A 19,833-nucleotide genomic window follows, 5' to 3' on the forward strand; every position below is an offset into this window, starting at 1 on the left:
TTGATGTGCATCAGCCTAGTTTGTAAAATACATCAATAAGTATAGAACAAAACACCAACCAAAACCAAACCAAACCAAAACAAAAACTATTCACCAACAAAAAATGGGGAAAAATGTTTAATTAAATGATACAACTAGTAACAAACAATATCTGATTGTAGATGAGGATTCACACAAGGAAGTCAGACTACACAAGGTTCAAAATGGATGAGGAGCATCCATATATGATCAGCAGCCATTTAATTAAATGAGCTCAGAACACCTCTTCAATTAAACAGGTGCAATGAGGCAAAACAGGCCTCACCGCCATAGAAAAATATATCAAGTCAAAAGTAGCCAATGCAGGAACACAGCACGTACAGCCTAATACATTCTCTTTATCAGCTTCAGAGATTATTTTGAAGCATTAAAATGCTAGCACTTACGTTAAGAAAGCAAGGACAGAACAAGTTTTACTAACAGAATTCATGTCACACTTTATACAACCTGAGATTGCTACTTAGGCAACAAGATTGGTAATTAGGCTAACCAGCCTACAACATGAAAAATTACATTTTTTTTTCTAATATATTTTCTGGATCTGTTGAAGTTTAGAGGCTTTTTGTTGCCTAAATGCCAACTGATTTGCCCATGAACTCCAGTCTTGCAATGGACACAGAAACGTGTCCTCAAGGATGCACTGACAACGTAAGGTGCTTAGCTTACTCGCAAGAAATTCTTGGGTATCCTAAATCTTAAATTATAGATTCACACAATAATTTGAGTTGGAAGAGACCTTTAAAGGCCATCTAGTCCAACTCCCCTGCCTTGAGAGGGATACCTACAGCTTATGACTTCTCTTTGGGAAATTTAACAAAAAATAGCTTTCTGAAAAGACACCATTAAAGTGTAATGCAAAGCTTATAAATAAATGTCAAAGAGTTGGTAAGACAAAAGAAAAGCTTATTTAACATTGACTTTTAAAGGGACATGACACCTATGCTTGATTCATAGGCTGTGGCATTCAGAAGCTGGTCTCCCAGCTTAGGTAGAAGAGTGCTCTTCCAACTTCAGAAGCTTTTGACAGACACATCACCACAGGTACCAACATTCCTTTGAAATCCTAGTGTTATGTAACCAACTGAATACTTGTTGTTATGTGGAACTTCCAAATCAAACTTGACTGGTAACAACTGTGTGAAGTTACTGAAAGAAGATGATGATTCCTGGCCAATTTTTTGTTTTCACTTTTCAACTTCATGATTATTTCCTAACAAAACAAAAAAAGAATTAGCATTAATGGATGGAGAAGCCAGTTGACAAATATCATGGGCCACAATCTGTAAACACTCGCATACAGGCTTAGCTTTGGTACTGTTCATTGTCTCATTGACTTCAAAGGGATTATTTGCATTATGAGTGTTTTGTGCATCTGCATTTGCTGTACTGGTCCCACATGTGACATCACCACGTATTTTCACAGTGATAAAGAACTCCAGTCGTATCATCTAGGTAACTCATCCATTTTAATCATAATGCAGGCAGCGAAGCCTGTGTGTCCACCATGACCTCGCCAATACAGGAGACTCAGACTTTCACATAATTTCACTCATCAGGTCGGTGGTTCCGGACCTAGACACCTCTCAGGCCATCCCACATCTCCAGAAGAACCAGGACACGTCCTCTGCACTCGTCACCAGGCCATGCTGCTCCCCCAAGAGTATGTCTGCGTGACCCCCCGGCGCTCCGGCCTACACAAGGGGCGAAGGCCCCAGGGCAGCGGGGCCGCCTCTGCCCTCACAAAATGGGCGCCGAGAGCGGCAGCGGCGCAGCCCCGCGTTCCCGCCCGCCGCAGGCCCGGCGGAGAGGCGCGGCAGCCCCACGGCCTACGTGCCCCGCCGGCCCCAGGCGCAGGGCCGCGTCTCCCGCGGGAGGCGGAGGCAGCGCGGCGGAGCGGGCCGCACTTCTCCTTCCCCCTTCTTCTCCTCCTCCCGTTCCCGCAACCCCGCGTCGCTCCGCAGCGCCGGGCGGCGCGCCGCTCTCCCCGCCCCTCAGCGCCGCAGCGGGCCGAGCGGCGGCGGCGGCGGGGTCACGGCGGCGGCCGGGTCAGAGGGTAAAGGTTGCTCCCCCAGCATCCTCCGTGCTGGATACTCAGCCATCTTGGATCCGCGGGACAAGAAAATTCATGCGGTGAGTCCGGCCCCGGCCGCCCCCTCTCCGACCCCCACTGCCGCCCCGCTCCCCGCCGCAGCCCTCCTGCGGCCCGATGAGGGGGGGCCCGGCGGCGGCGCGGCCCGCGACGGGTCTCCGCGGGCCCGGGGCCGTCCCGCCGGGTTTCCGTTTGCTTTTGTCTCCGAGGGGAGCGGGGGGGACGCGCGGCGCCCGAGCTCGGAGCGCGGCCGCAGGCCCGGCCCTGTCCGCCGCCCCCCGTCCTCTTCCGCGGCCGGCGGGGGCCGCCGGGAGCCGCTCCGCGCCCGCCCGAAGCTGAGGCCCGGCCGCGCTCGGGCCCCGCATCCTCCGCGGCCGTCGCTCCGCCGCCGCGGCCCGCTCGGCCCGTTCGGGACGGCTCCCGCCCGCCGCGTCTCTCCCTCGCCGGGCCCGTTCGAGGGCCGCGCGGCCTCCGTTTCCCCCAGCACTCTCCCCCTCGCCGCCGCCGCCGCCTCCCGCCGGGCCCGGCGCTGGTGCGGCCCGGCCTGTGCCGCCTGCCGCCGGGTGCCGCCGGGCCCCGCTGCCGGGCGGCGCCGTGCTGCCGGGGTGGCCTCGCGGCCTGCGTCGCCGGGCCTCTAGCGAGTCCCCGGGAGAGGAACGGGGTGAGCCGGGGATACCGTCGGCCTGCTTCCTTTTACAAATTACATTTTTTCTTTTTTTTTTTTTTTTTTTTTTCTTTTTCGTGTGTGCGCTTTTTACGCTCTCCTCCTGGTGGCGGTTAAGGTGATGTGTAAACAGGTTCTGGTATTCCTTCAGACGTGTTGGTAAAACAAACTTGAAAAGGAACGATCCCCTGCAAGAATTTGCCTCCGTGCACGGTGTGCTCGGTCCGGCCTGGGGGGACACAGGGTGGTGGGTCGGGGTGGGAGCCTGCGGTGTGATTTGTGGGGCTGCAGCTGTGTCCCTGACAGAAGCAGGGGTTTGCTTGCACGTACTGCAGCTTGGAATTCCTGTGTTGTTGGTGGTGGTGGTTTCTTTGTTTGTAATTTGTTTTCTTCAATGAAGGTGGAGGTAACTTTGTTTTGGAGGTTCTCTAATGTGAGCTGGTGAAAATGCGGTGTTAGGCGTGGAGCAGCCATAAGTCTGTTTTATCAGAGAACTTGTTTCCAACTTTGCACAGTGTTATCCCTAGAAGACAATCAGAACTGTCTGTGTCTCGCTCATGTTCACGTGTGTGCATATGTGTGAAACTCGCACAGGTGAAGGTGGTGTTCCTGCTCCCCTGCACACTGTACCCTGTGGTGCTGGGGGCTCTGTCAGAGCCCCTTGGCCTGGGGAAGGGAGGTTGAGATGCTCAAACTGCTGTCGCAGCACTCTGCAGGAATCCTCGCCTTTCTGGAAACTTGGATTTGTTTCAGGCTGTTAAAACTTGTAAAGACCTGCAGCAGAGTAATTGTTTAGGTTTGCATTGCAAAGGCATCTCTACTTGGACCTGTATGGGTTGTTAGGTGTGCACTGAGGTACTTGGAGTTCTCTTAAAATAGTGTTTTAGTGGAATGTAATTTGCAAGGTCCAGTTTCATAATCTTTAAAGCTGTGTTCAGTGCCCCACTCCAACTGATGGTGAGAATTCAGTTGGCATAAAGAACTTCAAGGTGTTAACTGCTTCTAATCTTAGGAAGGGATTTGAATACTTGATACTAGGATCTGACCCACCTGAACTTGTAAGTGTGTTTCTGTTTCACTTTCAGGAAGCTGTTGATAAGAGTTTGCTAGCAGGTAAATCTGCTCTGTGCTTTTCTTCCAGAAAGGTAACGTCACTCTCAAAATCATCATTAATACTATTACCCATCTGTGGGTGGATTCTACCAGCAGTGAAAGCAAAAACCCTTGGTTAAGAGCTAGCAAGAAAACACCAACCATTGAAATTTATTAAAGGTGATTTGAGTCCTCTTTAAAAGAATCTAATTGTAGAGAATTAGTATTCACTGGGAAGAATAGGATGGTTAACGTGTTGTCCCTTGGCTGCATGATGGCACCTGGAAGCCTTGGTCTTCATGTCAGCCCTATAAAGCTGTGCGTTCCTCTCAGGCAGTGGTAGCTTTCATGGACTATTTTTGCTGTATTTGCTGTCCTTCTAAATGTATTTCTGGCTAGACAGAAGTTGGAAACTTTATTGCATTTTGAGCCTCCGTTGTGTGGTTTTTGTATTTCTGCACTGGTGCAAGGGCCAGGCTGTGCTGTGACCATTGCGGGGTTTGTAACCTCGCTGTACTTTTGAACCAGTTGTGTGCCATAGCAAGGAGGCACAAAATATTTTCTAGCAGAGCTGTTGAAGACTCCAGAAGTGAGCATAATTTAAAGTACACTCTTAGTTAAAATAGATGTTGTTTGCACCTGCCTTTTTGACTCATCTGGAAACTTAAGGGAAACGTTGACTTGCTTGCTTTGTTATGGGGTGCATAGGAAGTGCACCTAAGCTCCCAGGCTTTGTTCTCAGGTAGGTTCTGCTACTTAACTTCTTTGGGGTTATCTCTTCCTTTAAAGCTATAATGTGGTTGAATACAGATTTCAAAGGTACTTAATAAGAAAACAAACAAAAACCTTGTTCATATATAAATAGAAAAATTCTCAACTTCTTGGCAGAATCCTTGCCATATTTGTTGTATATTTCTGAATGTTAGCTGAGGTACAAACAGGCAGAAAGCTTCTATAGAATCACAACACCATTATGTCAAAGTAGTGCTTTGGGCACAAATTTAAAGGATTACCCTCTAAATGATAGTTTTGAAATTATTTTTATTATGGTTATAAATAGTAAAAATTGTACACAAATGGCAGTACTTCTTGACAAAAGGCAGGAAAGTCAAGTGGGATTGATTTTGCTTCGTCTGGGTTTTTGAGGTGCAAGTAAGTAAATTTAAAAATAAACAAAAAAGTAAACATTCTTCTATGTAGCAGAGACCTGTTTTTCTTTTTCTCTTGAAGTTCATCCCAATGTATCAGAGCAATTCCAACAACCTGTTTCGCTTGTTCTTTCCCAAATAGGATTCAGTGTCTTTCTTTTCATTTTCTTAGTTTGTTTTCTGTTGTGCTTCAGCACCTACATTCTGTGTTTGTGTGTTGCACTGGTCTCCTGCCCTGGGTTCCTGTAAAAACATACGAACAACTGAAACTTTGTGGGTAGTCTCATTGACTTAAAAGCACCCGCTGGTGTGCTGACAGTTAACCTCTTACATCAGAGCTTTCAGGGCAGAGGCTGGGATGTTGACAACTCAGTCGACTTTTATGGAACATTGTAACAGTGTAGAAGGGGTTGTGTCCAATGAAGTTATTGTGCAGTGGGTTGTTGGGAGTTTTCCTTATTGAAATTTGTTCTCAGAGGTGTTTGTGTTCCAAACATATGTTTCCATGCTAATTGGTAAGAGATTTCTGTATAGGAATTACAGTCGCTACACTTTTATTTCAGCAATAACAGAAGACTGTGAACTTTTCGGATTGCTTTTAATTTATGTTGTATCTCTCATTTATACTGTTATGCTGAAAGTTGCATGTTGTATGGTGGTAGTTGGTGTTAGCTCAGAGCTGAGCTACTTCCAGCCCCAAATTGGGATGGAGATGATCCCCAGCCCCAGGAGGGTTCTGGGCCCCCTGTGCTGCCCTCCCTCAATTTGCCTTGAGGTAGCCTTGGCGATCAGCAGTGCTACAGGAACGTGGGTGTTACTGTTCCCTTTTGGCTTGCTCTGGTATCTGACCACTCTTTACAAAGTGTAATATGTTTAAAACTTGACATAATCAAGAATTTTTTCAGACACATCCTTCTTGTGGTGAGCTGTGTTGCGAGAGTTGTACTTATTGATGAATTTCTGATCAATGCCATAGTTTCCTTCTGCTTTCCATCATGGTAATATTTTCAGCATCATCCTGTACCCCATCTCACAATTCTTTTTGATTGCAGTCAGTAACTTTCAAAGCGTATTCAAGGCTCTACCTTCAAATTCTTTGTGCGTCTCAAATCAGCAATGGGTGGACGTAGGAGTCTGACCTGTAAAAAGCTATAGTTTATTTAAAATGAAAACTACTATAAACACTGCTATGTTTGTGGGAGATGAAATGGAAACTGGTGCTTGGTGTGACTCCCACTGAGCAGACAGAGTGGTGAGGGCTGAACAGTGGAGGTAGGGAGTGCTGGTCTTGTGTCGGAGTTACCCCCAAGGTGATGTGTGAGAGGTAAGTAATGGAACCCATTTCTAGCTGAGTTCTGGTTTGGAGCACTGGGATAATGCTTTCCTGCTTTTCACTTGGTTGGTTCAAGGGTTCTGTGGAGCTAGATGGCAGCAGTAGTGTTAATGTATGTACTTAAAGTAATGTTTGTGAACGCTAAATGGTCCTATACTAAATTCCATAGGTGGCTGTTGTGTTCTTTATCCTTACACATTTCAGAATTTTATGTTAGTGACATTTTTTCTTACTATCTAAAGACTCTTGAAAACAAGAGGTTTCTAGGCACCAAAAAGAGATGGTGTGACTAATTATATTAAAGCAACTGCAACAGTTACAAACTATGAACTCTTGCTGGTAAGTTTTGTAGGCAACAGCTTGGCTAACAAGTTTTTCTAAGGCTGTCGTGGTAATACTGACAATGATAACATAGCATCGTCGAACATTATCTTTTCTTTCTAAGGATTGTCTGAAGATTCCTGTCCTAGAGCAAAATAACTCATGCTTTTATCGATGGACTGTGCATTTGTCATACAGCTATATGACTGTATGAGGTTTTTCCTTCAAGTTTCAGTGGAATGGTGTTTTTCCATCTTTGGCTTATTAGAACTTCGCTTTGTTTGAGGCACTGATTATTCTTTGTATCTATTTTTAATACATTTTCTACATTCTAATTTTGAGAACCATTCTTGCAAAGGAAGTGTTGCCAGGGAATTAAAAAGATGGGGGAAAAAAGGGAATGCCAACTTGTCTTCCATTGCCTTGGTGTGTAGGGGACTCGCTGATGTGCTTGGTGTCTTCCAGTATTGGGTAGTGATGTAAGTGCTGAGGAAGTTGCATATAAATGTTAAAGCAGAAAATGAGCTGTGAAGCAGGTTATCTTATGTAATGACCCAGTAGGCTAAGGAGTACATAGAAGTGGGTCTTTTCTCTTCTGTAAAGCATATGCCATGCTTTGGAGAATGGAGAAGAGCAAATCAGAAAGGTTTTCAAACAGAAGTCAAAACTGCATGGCTCCAGTGTTTGAAGGGCAGAAGAGGTGATGAGCAATTCTGAACGCTGGAAGTGTCTTGTATAATGTGCTCACCTGTAGGATTGTTTGCAGTAAAAAAAAAAACAAAACCTAAAACATTTAATATGAATTATTTGTTGACTTTCTGGTGATGCCAGTACTGTTGTTGATACCTGGCTGTGTGATGTATTTTTTGCAACGTGTCAAAAGCATCGTCAGAAAATACTTTCAGTATTTTGTACTGCAGTCTTAATTTGTTGATTTATGTATGTGGTTGCACACTTCAAGTGAGCGAGTTCAATATCAAACTTATTAAGGTCAGCATTATACACTAGAATAAGTCAGTATCTTGTTTTATTTCATGGTGAGAATTTGAAGTGCATTTGGATTCCTGTGTTGTTGTGGTATGGAGGTAACATTTTGGGGGAATCTTTCTGACACTTGCAGACTGATGTGCTTTGGTAGGTAAAGAAGTGAGTTTTGTATGCTCTGATTCATGGGAATTCATAAGCTCTTATGTAAGAACTTGTATTGTGGGACATCACTGGGGACATAAGAAGTATTCAGAATTTCTTGGGGGGATGAAATGTAGTTTTAAAGGGATTGGTATTCTTCTGAGCTCTCCTTGTGTCAGGTTGCTGCGTACTGTGGCTGTCAGCAGTGTGTGCTTTGACAAGTACAATTTTTCTTAATGATTTAATTAGGAATTTGCAAAATGTTGGCCTTATCCATGATCCTAATATTTTCTTTTCTTTTCTTTTTTTTTTTTTTTTTTTTTGAAGGATGTGTAACTCTAAAGGATGCCTTTTATGAATCTGGCTGATTCTTTTTTTTTTTTTTTTTTAGGGTCAGTTCCTAGTACTAAAATAAATTTGTTTTTATAGCAACAGCTTGGTAAGTCACAAACTGGGATGCCTGGTTATGGGTCTGTTTGGCAAACAGGAATGAGCCACTGTGAGGAGCCACCTGCAACTGTGCCTCACCATCAGTGTGTGTGCAGTCCTGCCTGCAGCAACGCTGGGCCCATATGTGCCAGGGTGTACCTGTGTCTGGTTCATAAAGCAGAACCTTTTTGTGAGGTGTGTTTTAAAGCTCAGTAGATGAAGCAGCATCATCTGCAGGCCGTGCTATTAATGTCATTAGCAAAGAGCCTGGAGGGGAATTGTGTAGGCTACGAGCGAAGAAACAGCAGTAGTAAAATCTGTTGATAGTAGGATGTGCTTAATGGATTGTTTCACGACTGCCTGCAAGAAATAAGGGAGTCAGTATTCAGGTGGGATTGTTTTGAAGAACACTGTGATACGTGACCATGAAGGTAGCTGTAATTTTACTTTATTTTTTAAATAGGTAACAATGAGAGGACAGTTGATAAGGAGAGCTGGTGAGCAAAGAAGAGCGAAGCTGGATGTAGGGAAATGCATGCTGACTTCATTCTGCAGTACTGTGCTTTTTTTTTTTAAAAAAAAAGGCAAACGTAGAAGTTTTGATTCAGCTTTTCTCATTTTCTCTCTGATTCATTTGTCTGTCCCTCCCACTCAGCAGTGTGTGTGTAGGAAAGTATATGTATGTATGTAAAGTACACATAGTTAACTTTTAACTCAGAAATTAAGCATTTAACTTACATGCATGGAAACTTTCATCAGAAAGAATTAGATTTCAAAGTGTGGTCCTTCAAGCCTCATAAAATGTAACCGGGTACAGGAAGTGTGTCAGAATTATTGCACCCTCTCAGAGAACTGCTCAGAGCTGATGTGGGACAGATTCTGCGGGCTGTGAGCACATGCAGAATTGCAGAGTGTCTGCACCACTGCTCTCTTCCCTGGAGCAGGAGGGAGTGAGAAAGTGACTTGTAAAGAGAAGTGGAAAAAAGGGAAGGAAGTTGAGGGTCATTGTGGTGTGGGAGAAATATTAAGCAACAGAAGAAGAAAGCTGCAGGAAACCAGTTTTTATTAGTTCTGCCATTCCTAGAAAATGTCTGTGCTTAGGATCAGCAGGATCAGTTTTTTGGTGGATCCAAATGAACTTGCTTCATCTCAGCTGGTTGGGTATTTTGGGGGGATTGGCAGGAGAGAACTCCAATTGGAATCTCATCCCGTGCTTCAGCTGAGCAGTTGTTCTTTGTGTGCATTGATGTAACTGTCCGTGGCTCGGCAACAGATTCCAGTGCAGTACTTAATTTTGTAATGTGCTTCTAAAAATAAGCACCTAGTCTTATGTAACACCTCTTGTATTGTTAGCACCTAGAGGCTTCATCCCCACCGGCGCAGAGTGAAGTACAATTGCATCCTACCTGATTTTCTTCAGCATGGATATTTACATCTGAAATATTTTCCCTGACAGTGACTGTGGCCAGACAGTACTTTTGCTCGTGTTTCAGGAATACCAACAACCTGGTTTGCACAGTTGGATGAGTTACTCCCCTCCATTTGCTGTTCTGCAGTATCATTTTGGTATATCTGAGAGAACCACCAATTTGAAAGAGCTGTGTGGTACTTGAGACGTTTCTTTCTGTAACTTAAAGAAGCACAGTGGATTCCTGCTCACAGGTGCAAGCACTTCACAAGTTGCACTTTTTGAGGCATCTCACATAATCTGTCTCTGCAGTGGGACTGCAATGGTTATGAAAATGTGTGGATGCTACACATGTGAAAAGACAGTAATTGTATTAACACAGCTGTGATGACACGTTTAAAATATGCTCAGGAGTAAACCTCAGGGTTTTGGTTTTTTGGTATTTCAGGTGACATTCATAATCAAATGGCATTATTCTCTTAGATATGGCATTATTCTGTTACATACTCGATGCCTCTTGCTGTAGCCTTAGCTATGCTCTCTTTAATGTGACATCTGTCATGCTTTTTGTGCCACTATTCCATTTTCAATTATGAATTGAATTCAGGTTACAAATAATGTGTTGTTAAATTAAATGATGGAATGCATCATATCTTGCTGACCGGGGGGTGGCACCTGTACAGAACAGACTTGTCATATGTAAATAATTTATGGGACAGGAATTGGATGTGTCAAGAATTACAGCTTTAGCAGAGCAGCTTGATTCTCATTTTTCACCACTTCTTGAAGCAGGTACTGTATTTTTATGTTAAGAGCGCAGCTGGAACTACAGAGTAGAGGATCAAAAGTTGAATCTGAAAATATGAGACCAAAACAGAGAGGCATTTCTTAGTTGTTCTGATGTTGTATTTATAAAGTTTTCTATAGCGTTGTCTAGAGCCAGCACAAGTGCTTCATTTCATGAGGTCCCTCTCCTTCCCTGAGGGTTCCTGAGGTTCAGAGATGAGTAAATTGAAGAGGATCTGGGGCTGAAAGAAATCATTCAGTTTCTTCAGTAGCTCCCAATTTTAAGAAAAAATTGGGCATTGTAGATGCTTTTGGTGGTTGTTTTATCTGAGCAATTAAAGTAACTTAATTTCCTAGCAGTGTCTAGATCAGTGATTTGGGGCTTGGGAAGTGCTGTCAGCCCTCAGACATCTTTGCAAACCACAGATGTCACCAGAACAGATTAAATAGAATAATTATAATTGTAATGCATGGTATTTATTGCACCAGTGGCCCGTGCTTCGCTCTGAAGGTTACCCTTGGTGATGTATGGATTAACTTTGTCCTTTCCGAGGCCAAACAGCATGTGTGTATATTTGGATGGATAGACGGGGCATTTCTGTGTGGATAGGTCTTACTTCTACATCACACTGTGATTGTTCAGTGGGCAGAGGCAGTATGTGCCAGTGTGCCGCCCAGCCTGTCGCCCTGTGCCTTCTCCAGTTGACAGAGGATCTTTAGGGAACCCTCTTGTCCTCCTCACCTGTGGGTTAGGGAAAAGCCCAGTGAACTCTGCACCTCCCTTTGTGAAGGCCTGGGGATGCCATCCCCTCAACGCTTGGTGGGGAGGAAGGCCTCCTGTTCGTGGGGCCTGTCTGTGCCTCTGTGTGAGTGAGGAGCAGGATGCCTGGCTTCAAGTTGTTATTCAGCTGTGCTTCATTGATAGCAAAGTTTCTGCCTTTTTTTTTTAATTATTATTATGGGCTCTAGAAAGAGCTTTGGGGTGCGGGTGGAGGTGTTTATGTTACACTCCTCACACAACTTGCTATCTATCGAAGTTCTAGATGTTTGTGGAAGATATCGTGCCCCCACTTCCCTCTCTAAATTGGGTGAAACCATGACACATCAATTTTCTTCAGTGGCTGTCCTTTTGAATTACAACCTGCAGAATGAATGGCTGGTCTTCTCATTGATTACTGTAGAGTAGGAATAAGCTGACATTCCTCTATCATTGCCCTTGCTGCAGCACTTCATAAAATTGTGTGGGTATGTTTTCATCTTTACAAAGTGTGGATATTTGGGTTGTGAACGTGTTTTCTGTGGAAACTCTTAGTCATTAATAATTGTGGTGACACATTAAAGTATCTCTTACTGCAAAGGGAAAAATTGTGAGAGTGACAGATTTCACTTGGAAAGTAAGCTTCTGAAATCGGTACGCATTAAGAGCATTTTATCCTAATCCAGTTGTCAATGCTAAACACGAAAACTGAAACAGAAAAAAATGAATGGGGGGTCTTGCCTAACCAGTTATCCTCATGCTTTGTAGTGTCAAAGCCAGAAAACGTCAAGTTTTGACTTGTTTAACCGAGCAAAAATCCCTCTGGTGTTGTGCTGCTTCTCTCTGAGTGCAGCTTACTGCTGTTATGCCCACATGATTATTATTTGCTTTTCTTCCTCTGAAGAACCACTTGGTGTTTTTCTCTTACAAGTGACAGTCCTCTCCTGTCAGGGTAACCATGCTGTCCTGGAATGAGATTGAGGGCTGCTGGTGAAATGGATTCCTTGTGGATTCCAAGGCAAGTTGTTGTTCAGTGCATGCCATCCACGTCCTGCTTTTGTTAGCAAACCTAACAAAACCTGACCTCTGTGGCCGCTGTAAAACTTGCAAAATAAAACTGGCAAAAAATCAGTGATACAGAAGACTTAATGACTAATGTAAATATTTCCCTTGAGACTCGTAGTGATACTTTGTAATTATCCCCGTGTTATGAGGAGTTAAATTGGATTTGGGGTTGATGCATGACATGTTAGTGTTAAAAATCTATATAACACTGCTGAAGTGCTCATATATCCATTATGTATTCATTTTTTAATAATTACTTTTTTTTTGTAACTTCAAACGTGCTTTGAAACTGTAACTATTAAAGATTTGCATTTTTTTTCACTTAGTGCAAGGAGCTTTAAATTGGTTTACTGTATGAACTGAGAGAGGAAGAGCTGTGTTCCTTGAAGCGTGATGAAGGTGCTCCAAGTGCTAGTGTGTGCGTATGCTGCTATGAGCTTAATTTGTATATGAAGATGAGCGTTTTAGGTAAACACCAAAGACTTCAGCTGCCCTTTCATTTGTATTCTGTGTTCTCAGAAGTTCTGTGTCCTTTTTCTGCCTTCTGTAGTCTTCTGTGTGGTTTTCTTGTGAGGTTGTTGTGTTGGTTTTTGTTGTTGTTTTTCTTTTCTTCGTCTTTTACCTTTTTATTCTTCGTCACTTCATCACTTCTACCATCCTTAACTGCAATTTGAGATTGAAAAGCAATGTTTTGGATTCTTCTGTTGTTCTTCCTCATGCATAGTCTCTGTGTTGTTACGTTGTAAGGTCATAAACTGGGAGGGACGTAGTGTACTGTTTATATGAGCACTATATGAGTGTTACAGACAAACCCCTCCTTCGGCCCTTACATAAAGCCCTGCTCAAATGAATGTCAAAGTTGCAGACTCAAGGCTCTCTGATTTTAAGAATTGCTGGAGTGAAGGTTTTCTTTCCCATCTTGAGTCAGGTTCCATCTGTGTTATTGCAGTGTTTTGACCAAATGCTGCTTTTTCCCAAGGGACTTTGGCCTCATTTGTTCAACAAGATGCGGTGTTCACTCACTGAGTGGGTAGATACTAAGGGTTTTAAATACCATTTTTCAGGCAAGACGATCCAAAATCAGCAGCTAATTCCAGATTAATGTTTCCTTCCTGGAAAGGGAACTGAGATATTGGCTTGCTGGGGGTGCTTCTTAAATTTCCTATCAGAAATACTTCACCTTTCATTCACAGTTGTGAAAGGTTAATGCTTCTGCGTAGACTCTTGAATTACTTTAAGCAGAAAGCTCTTATGGAAATCTTTGTGTGGCTCTCCAAATGTTACCTTAAAAAAGAAAAAAAAAAGGTCTTAAGAGGCAGGCCTAAAATCAGTATGATATGTGACATTTAAACATCTTAGCCAGACACGTTGTTTTCTTTCTGTAGCCCTCTGCCTCATTAATTACAAGGAGACAGAGGCACATCTTGACAGTGATCCCTGGTCACTTGGCCGTACACCAGGAGGCTGAGGAAATCCAGCAATGGTGGGTACGGCTCCAAGCTCTGGAGCTACACATGCTGTAGTGGCTGCATCTCCGGGGCTGCCCGCCAACCGCATCTCGCACGTCTGCCTTCTCACTGCTGTTTCTTTTTCTGTTCCTGTTCGGACCTCTTAGTTCCTCTTTTTACTTTACTCCTAGCCTGCACCCTAGCTGTGTCCCTGATGGTGCACACAGGGTTTTTTGGAGAATTCACCTCTCTCAGTCCTAGGATGAAGTGTCCTTAGCTGTGCTGGTTAGGTGGTGTCACAGAAGGGAGAAGTTGTGAAATTCTGTATGTCTCTCCGTGTCCTTTTGTGAGCAGGGTGGGTCTACAGCTGGGCCAGCCTTGAGCAGCTCTCCCTTGTGGTGCACACACCAGGACAAGGAGCTGACCTCCTCTGCGCTGCTGCATGGCCTGTAACAGCTGTAGTATCCCAGCAGGTTTTAAACTGTTCTTGGCTGAGGGAGAAAGGGTGCATGGAATGTGATCCAATTTAAAAACATCCAGAAGTGATCGGGCTGTCTCAGCTGCCTTCAAAAAATAAGTTTGAGTTCAGTCTGAGAGATGGTTAAAGGAAGTATTTGGATATGTAAGGTCCATGCTTTCTGTAGTTGGGCAAGGACCAACATGAGGGTCTTACAAGCAGTGCCTTGTAAGTGTTACTGCCTGCGTAACGTAACTGCTCTTAAAGGTAAAAACCAGATCTCTGTGTTGTCATAGCATCTTCTTCCAAAGAAATGCATTTGAAGGCAATTTAAATAAGGGCCAGAAAAAAAAAAAAAGTTTCATATGCATGTAAGTACTGAGCAGTTCTCTGAATATGAAATACAGCGAGAGCTGCAGAAAACTTCTAGAAAATCTGTGGTTCAAAAGTGTTGCTCTGACATCAAATTATGGAGTTGTTTTCAGAATTCCTACTTGAAAACGTGATATGATTTCGAAAACAAATTATTTGCTCTTTCAGTGTTTCTGCTCTTTCAGTGTTTTTCATTTTCTGGAAAGAATCTTCACTTGAGAAGAAAGCTTTTATTTTAGGAGCAAGCTTGACCTGCAGTTCTGTGGGAAAATTACCGACACTTATGAAAATGGACAGGAAAGTAGAGGGGTGGGGAGCTGTACTTCTGTAGGTAAGGTAAACAAAACAATCCAACCTGCAATCCCACCACACTTTGTAGAGGTTTATTTTCTGTTTCTGTTGCGAGTGAAGATACTGGAATTGTCAGGGCATAGGAAGTTAGGTAAGGAGAGAAAGGAGTGATGCAATTAAAGTGTTAGTTAGAATAGGAGTGAATGTTCTCCGGTGAGGTGAATTTTAGTTTTATTTGGTGTGTTCACTTGCATTAAAAACATCTTCATTGCTTTCATGATAGATGTTCAAGTAATATATGACTCATTTTCTGTTCCTCTTTGTGTTTTACAAGTGAGGCATTTAATATCTAGACTTGACTATAAATCTTCTGATATAAATTTAAAATCCAGATTTGTCCCACTTATTCTCCAGCACTGTATTTCTTTGCTACAGGTGAAATTTCGCTCTTCTTACTTTAGTTGGCTATAGAAGGTGTAGGAACCCAGGCATCTTCAAGACCAATGAAGGAAGAGGGAGGAAGAACTTCATGTGTATCCTTGAAAACTCATGCATGCCAGAAATGAGCATCTGCTCTCTGGGTGAATAAGCATAACTGAACAGTGTGTATTACTATCATGTCTTTCGCACATTATGCAGTCAGTGTAACTGGTGCTGAACCCTTTTCCTCTCTTCCAGACTGAACTTGTGGCAATACAAATATAGCAAATTGGCTATGTAAATATACCACAGATAACGAATAATCGATAATCCTCGCTAGGTTGGACTTCACAATGTTGTTCTGACATTGTGAATTGCTGGACTGAATTGCTTTTCCTTTTTATGTTCTAGCTGTAGGTGGAGGGCTTTGTTTTCTTCTAATGTAGCCATATTTTCTGCCCATAACCCAGAGTTTTGGTTAAAATCTTCCTATACAAATAGGTAGGGGCAGTGTTGGACTTGTGCTCAGGCACAGCAGCCTGAATACATTTTCTATTGCTATAGCAGTTACGGCGTAAGTTATTAACAGTGGTGAAGCTTTTGAATCATCTTAAAACAAATAAATAAACGAGGTCCTCCCCAACGTGTAGTCACCAGCAGTCTTATGGGATTAGCGTTTTCTGAGCTCTTCCTCTGTGTGACTGTGAGAGTAGTGTTTGTTGAGATTACAAATTAGGCTGTGGTTGGAATATTTTCCTGTAACGGATCAGTTCTGGATTCTTCCTTTCTTCTCCTCGCTCTGTCAGGCCTGTGTTGTGGTTGTTGTCCTCCTCAGCGAAGGGCCTGCATCGAATTAGGCTTTGTTTGCTGCTGCGCCCACCTCAGGCACAGCGCCTCTGGGATCTTTCCTCCTAAGCCTTCTTTGTCTTGGGAGACTATGGGCTGCAGTTTATAAAATGTATTTAGATCCTTTTGGCTGAGAAGTGTAATAAAATTTTAATGTGTAACTTTATAATGAGGTGTAATGTTAATTTTGTAATTTTGTAAACTCTGCAGACGCTTCATCTATGTTTTTCCCCCCCCACCCGCAGATGCATACATATATAAATCGTTACCAGTTTTGGCTATAAATATTTTCAAGTTACAGTTTTGTGCTTGGGTTTAGAGAATTGAAATAGCATTAATTAGATTAAGTGTAAAACGTGCGGAAGAGAAGGTTTGTGAACCATGTAATTTTTGCTCAGTAAACAATTCAGTGTACTCAAATGTGCTTATCTCTTAGATTTATTGTGAAAAAGCCATCACTGGGTCAGGACACTAACAGCAGTAAGTTAGCCTAAGGTGCTAGCCTTGGTTATAAAAATCTTCTTTAAACATGAGGTATCACTGACTTCTGTGTTTGAGCACATTTCTACATCAGGCTGCCTGGTCTCTCTTCTTTTTCATTTTTTTGTAGTTGAAGTTTTGTCTGTCCCTATCAAGTTCCGTGTAGCATACACAGGAATCACAGAGCTTGAGAGGCATTTAGATTCCTCCTTATGGTGTGTGTTCTTTAAATGAGCTATTAGAATCATAGAATCCTTTGAGTTGGAAGAGAGCCTTACTAAAGGTCTAGTCTAGTCTTCAACTCCCCTGCGATGGGTAGGGACACCTACAGCTGGATCGGGCTGCTCAGAGGCCCCCCAGGCTGACCTTGAGTGTCTAAGAAAACAGGGCATCCTCTTTGGACAGCCAACCTCTCTGGGCAGTCGGTTCCAGTGCCTTACCACTCTTATTGTTTAAAAACTTCTTCCTTATTTCTGATTAAAATCTCCCTTCTGTTAATTTGAAATCATTTCCCCTCATCCTATCACAACAGACCATGGTAAAGTGTCTGATCCCTTCTTTCTTACAGCCTTTCTTTAGATACTGACAGGCTGCTCCCCGGTCTCCCCAGAACCTTCTCTCTTCCAGGCTGAACAGCTCCAGCTCTCTCAGCCTGTCCTCTTAAGGGAGATGTTCCATATCTTGGATCATTTTTGTGGCCCTCCTCTGAACTCACTCTAACATATCCACATCTCTCCAGTACTGAAGGCTGCACATCTGGACACAGTACTTCAGGCGGGTAGAGAGGGGCAGGATTGCCTCCCTCAACCTGCTGACCATGCTTTTTTTTGATGCTACTCAGGGTATGGTTGGCTTTCTGGGCTGCAGCTGACATTGTTGGCTTGCCATTGTTCAGCTTGCTGTTCCCCTGTACTTCCACGTCCGTTTGAGCAGGTTATGCTCTGTTGTTACATTCCCCAGCTTGTACTGATAGGAGTTGCCACAACCCATGTGCAAGACTGGTACTTGAATTTGTTTAAACTCATGAAGTTCTCCTGGGCCCACTGCTCAAGCATGTCTAGGTCTCTCGGAAGGGCATCCTGTCCCTCAGGCATGTCAGCTGTACCACACAGCTTGGTGTCACCTGCAAGCTTTCTGAGAGTGCACTTGATCCCACTGTCAACGTCATTGATGAAGATACTAAAGAGCCCCAGTTCTAGTACTGACCCCTGAGGAACACCACTTGTCACTGATCTCTGTCCAGAGATTGAGCTGTTGGCCACTACTCTCTGGGTACAATTTCACAACCACCAAACATTTCTTCATCCATTAAACAGTCCGGTATTTTTCCAGTTTGGGGAGAAGGATGTTAAGAAGAGCCATGTCAGAGACCTTACTGAAGTCCAGATGGATGCCATCAGTGGCTCTTCCCTTGTCTGCTGACACAGTTGTGCCATCATGAAAAGCAACAAGATTGTCAGTCAAAACCTGCCCTTAAGTGAAGCCATGTTAGTTATCCTGTTTCACCTCCCTCTCTTCCATGTGCCTTACCATGGCTTCCGGGAGGATCTGCTACATTAGAATTTATGACTGTAGGGATGTGCTTAAGACTGACAAACCCACCACAAACTTCTATTGTAAAAACTTTTTAAAATCTAGATCAAGTAAGAAATATAATGATAGAAGTCTCATGGTCTGAAAAGAGGTTGATATGGAAGTGGTTAAGGGAGCCTATGTTAATGCAGCAGAAGCATATTGCTTCCATATACTTCATGTTACTGACACATGCTAATCATGATATACTTTAAAGGAGTAAACTACTGAAACAATTCCGTTTGTTTATGCTTTTATCTTGGGATGTCTGGTCATAATTTAGGAATGCTTTACTCTGAAAGAGGAGTATGAGTAGTTTAATTGAATTTAATTGGAAACTTTTACTTTAAAAAGTTGCTTTTTAAAATTTATTTATACACTGCAGCCATTCTAAATGGCATTTAGTAATTATGCCAATTAAAAAAGATTCTGATCTTTTATGCTTCAGTGGAAACTTTGAGCTTAATGTTCCAGCTGTTTTTGAAGATTTTTGATGGGCCAGTTCTTTTTAAAAACGGAATTTCTTGTGTTAAGCATCAGCCTCACTGGATTTCATTTGAGTACTAATGCCTGTAGTGTCTCTTTGTTACAGGTAACACATTTGAAGACAGTGAGGTTTTTTGGTCCCTCTCCCTCCTGCCTTCTTTCCCCTGTTAAAGAGAAGTTTAGAGTCTTCTGAAATACTTGCAGTTTTTAAATACTGCAGTTATAATTGCGTTCCTGATTTGCAAATGTGATCAATGCTAAAGATACTCTCCAAAACTGACATGATGCCATCAGGTACACATTATAGAATCAGGCCACCATTTTACAGTATCCCTCAAAACAAATGGTATATAACACAAACGTGTGGGTGTACTCCAGTTCTTTTACTACGTTTTGCTTTCTTGTTGATTTCAGTAGATAGTCCTCAAATGAACTTCTTTGTTGTATATTCTTCTTACAACAGTTCAAACTCTCCTCCTTCTGAGTCAAATCACACCGTGGCAGTTTATTTAATGGAGCAAGGAATAGGCCATGATATCCCTAGCTGTGGTAGAAGGGTCTGATCCTGTCCTCAAGATCAGAGTGGCAAATAAGGGAGATATAGAATTTAAAAGTATTATATTCTCATAAACATATCTCTAGTTTGTGTCCGGACAGGAGACTTGAGAGTGCTGCCTTTCGTTTGTTCCAAGAGGCACAGTTTGGGAAGCAAACACTTGGTGTTACTGAGGTGCTGAAAAGTACGGCAGGCACTTTCTAAGTAATGTCATTATTAACTTTTGATCTGGCATTGTTTAGCTTTCCTTTTTTAGGACCTTCCCATAGGACTGTCCCATTATGTTCAGATCCAGAGGGTGTCTCCTGAAATGCTGTTGAGGGTTCTTTAAACTGTTCGTTATTGATGTGATTTCATTTCTTGCAGCTGCTGTCTCAGATCACCATTCCACGGGGTGAGAAATAAACCTTTTCTTAGAGTTATTCTCCCTGTCTACCCCTCCTGGGAGTGCCCGTGTTGCCAGTCGTAGCCTGTGAAAGGTATTTTGTGTAGGAAGTTGAGAACTTTAGGTGGAGAGATTTTTGAAAAATATCTTGGGAATAAAAGAGAAATGAAGATCTTGGATGGTATGGGTTGTTTAGGAAAGTGCTGTGTTCTTCTCAGTTTGAAGTGAAAGACAAGCAGTTATGCAAGGTGCCAGCTTCTT

The 19,833-nt window shown here is 43.0% G+C and overlaps 1 protein-coding gene across 2 annotated transcripts in view; it reads left to right on the plus strand.

Moving 5' to 3' along the window:
* The first annotated feature begins 2,028 nt into the window (after window positions 1–2,028).
* The window catches only part of CNOT2 (CCR4-NOT transcription complex subunit 2), a 93,870-nt gene continuing 76,065 nt past the window's right edge, over window positions 2,029–19,833 (plus strand). Inside the window, exon 1 of one of the 2 annotated variants that reach the window (XM_048941188.1) lies at window positions 2,029–2,169. The gene's annotated coding sequence lies outside the window, so the exon portion shown is untranslated. The remainder of the gene's footprint in view (window positions 2,170–19,833) is intronic. The other variant, XM_048941196.1, reaches the window with a different exon arrangement.

This window comes from Lagopus muta, chromosome 1 (assembly GCF_023343835.1).
Source record: "Lagopus muta isolate bLagMut1 chromosome 1, bLagMut1 primary, whole genome shotgun sequence".
NCBI lineage: Eukaryota > Metazoa > Chordata > Aves > Galliformes > Phasianidae > Lagopus > Lagopus muta.